Consider the following 3,435-nt stretch of genomic DNA (forward strand, 5'->3'; position numbering starts at 1 on the left):
TCCTCTACTGGGGAAACTGTAGGCTGAGGCTGCTGGGAAAGAAATCACTAGCTGGGGGTGCTGATGAAACTCAACGGGAAACTGCCTCATGGCAGTGGAACTTGTGGGAAGCTGGCTGGGCCATGACTGGACTCACTGGAAAGCTGCCAGGAAGCTGCTTCACAGGCTTGTCGCTGAGCTGACCCTGGGGAACCGGCGGGGGCACCCACGGAACTTGCTGGGGTGAGATCCATCGTTGTGTCTCCCACACACCAGCGCAGCAGCACAGGAGCAAGAAGAACGGAAAGCCCACTAAATCCAGGAAGAGAAGCCCATTTTTCCTCCACAGTCCCTTCAGCGTCCCCTACTGGCCAACTTTAACATCGTGTCAGCTGGAAAAGGAAAGATGTGTCATTATCACCAGCAGAGAAATGAAGGGGGGATTTGGGTCTAAAAGGCAATAAATTCATAAATGCCACGGCTGGTGACAATTGTATCTGGGGAGAAAAACTGGTTGATTAGGCTCAGATGTGAGAGAAATTTACTTTTCATTGCACATCTTTCTCCTGTTTGATTTGCGGGAGGGGCATCACAAATTTTCTTTAATGCATTATGCTGAATTTCATACCGTAAAATAAGAATGCTGTTGATGATGGTAGTATGCCAGTCATTATTTCAAATGCTTTTACTGTATTAAATCACCTAATCTTTCCCCGAAGCAGTTACTCTTATTAGACCTAATTTTTATACTGGAAGAAACTGAGGCAAAAAAGAGATTAAATAATTTGCCCAAGATTAGCTGGCAAGCGATTGAACTGTGATTGATAATCTCGCTGCAGAATCTGTGCTCTTAATGACTAAGTCCTACGTCTGTCAGTGTTTACTTTGGCATAAAACATAATGAACGAGTTATGAGTCCCTTATACTACTCATCAGATATTCCCCTACCTCCCATCTCTGACTCCCCTTAGGGGTGAGGTGGGTCACGTGATTAATGAGTTGTGTGTGTTCATTTCATGATTTGTGAGGGAGCCCCAGTAACTCCCATTCTCCTTTTGCACAGACCCTCTGTGTAAACTGTAATGGTTAGAGAACATGAGCAAGAAATAAACTTTTGATTTTCTAAGCCCTTGATACTTCGATGCTGCTTCTCACTGAAGCAAAATCTAGCTTATTTTTACTGATATAAACGATGTGTTTCTGATTAGAGTTAAATAGCAAACTGTGTTTTATAAAATGCCAAATAAGATATATTACTTATCCTAAACATTTTTATCCTGAAATATTTTGAACTTAGAAAAATTGAAAACGTTAGAATTATACAAAGGTCACTGGTTATCCTTCAACTAGATTCACAGTTGCTTATGGTTTACTCCCTTTGCTTTATGTTTATCACTGTATTTTTTTCTCTCTCTCTCAATCATTTAAAAGAAAGTTGCAGACATCATGAAGCTTCATTGGAAAAACTTCCACAGGCATCTTCTAAGACCAAAAACATTCTACGTGGCTGCACTGAAAATCTTAGTTCCTAACAGCATTAACATACTTACTTTTTTGCTTTATTCTACAATATATAAAAAACAACTTTAGAATTACAATTCTGATATTAATACCAAACATAAATCTATGAGGTAGAGTTTAAATATTTTGCAATCCTTCTTTTCTTTAGAATATAAGGCCCTCAAGGATGTGTAATTGAGGTACTGCGTTTAGTACAGAGCAGAGTAATTCAAGTAACTTTGAACACAGTCTTCTGTAAATCCTTAGTGAGACATGTTCTGCGGTAAAAAGGGACTGCAAAAAAAAATCTTGATAATAATTTGGTACAGAGGTTCATTTGCTTCTTTTTATAGTCAATTTTAGGGTTTGCTTTTTAAAATCTTTTTATTACATTTTTTTTTTTTTTTGCGGTACGCGGGCCTCTCACTGCTGCGGCCTCTCCCGTTGCGGAGCACAGGCTCGGGACGCGCAGGCTCAGCGGCCATGGCTCACGGGCCCAGCCGCTCCGCGGCATGTGGGATCCCCCCGGATCGGGGCACGAACCCGCGTCCTCTGCATCGGCAGGCGGACTCTCAACCACTGCGCCACCAGGGAAGCCCTTATTACATTTTTTTAATGAACAACTTTTACTTGGTTCCAAAGTCAGAGCAATATAAAAAAGTATACTCAGAGAAGTGTTACTCTCATCCTTCCTCCACTCTGACCTCTCCAGCTTCATAAACAGATATTTTCCTTAGTCTCTGTTTTATCCTTCCTGTGTTCCTTTCTTTCTTTCTTTTTGAAAAAACAAGCAAATATATATACATATCCTTACGTTCCCTTAGTTTTTAAATGGTAGTATACCATATGCACCTCATTTTCTTTTCGCTTAACAATACATCCTGGAAATCACTCCATATCAGTTTATAGAAATCTTTCAAATTTTTTTGTTATGACTGCATAAGGCTCCATCATGTAGCTGTACCACAGTTCGATTTATTAGTGGCTGCTTGGATTGTTTTCAATATCTTACTATTACAGACAATATTGTAATGAAGAACATTGTACGTGCATTCTTTCATAATTGTCGAGGTTTACTATCGAGATAGTTTCCTAGAAGGGGTTTTTCTGGGTAAATACATAATTATTGTTAGATATTGCCCAATTCCCTTCACCAGGGGTTTTACCATTTTGCATTATCACTCGTACTGTCTGACAGTGCTTGTTTCCCCATAGCCTTGCCGGCAGAGTGCGTTGCCAAATTTTTGAATTATTGTCAACCCGGCAGGTGAGAAATAATATCTCTGTATAGTTTTAATTTGCATTTATCTTATGATGAGTAAATTTCAACAGCTTTTTATATGTTTGAGTCATCTATGATACACCTGAAACTAACTCAATATTTTAAATCAACTATACTTCAATTTAAGAGTTTTCTCTGTGCTCCACGTCAGCAGCTGGGTTCGTGCAGAACTAACTTGACTGTTTAAAGACGGGCGACATTACTTCAGACTACTCATCTTGCTGATGCCATTGGGAGAATTGGAACCAAGATGGCGAGGTAGAAGGACGTGCTCTCACTCCCTCTTGCGAGAACACCAGAATCAGAACTAGCTGCAGGACAATCATCGACAGGAAGACACTGGAACTCACCAAAAAAGATACCTCACATCCAAAGACAAAGGAGAAGCCACAATGAGATGGTAGGAGGGGCGCAATCACAGTAAAATCAAATCCCATAACTGCTCGGTGGGTGACTCACAGACTGGAGAACAATTATACCACAGAAGCCCACTCACTAGAGTGAAGGTTCTGAGCCTCACGTCAGGCTTCCCAACCTGGGGGTCCAGCGACGGGAGGAGGAATTGCTAGAGAATCAGACTTTGAAGGCTACTGGGATTTGGTTGCAGAACTTCGACAGAACTGGGGGAAACAGAGACTCCACTCTTGAAGGGCACACACAAAGTAGTGTGCGCA

The sequence above is a fragment of the Phocoena sinus genome, chromosome 4, assembly GCF_008692025.1.
Source record: "Phocoena sinus isolate mPhoSin1 chromosome 4, mPhoSin1.pri, whole genome shotgun sequence".
Lineage (NCBI taxonomy): Eukaryota > Metazoa > Chordata > Mammalia > Artiodactyla > Phocoenidae > Phocoena > Phocoena sinus.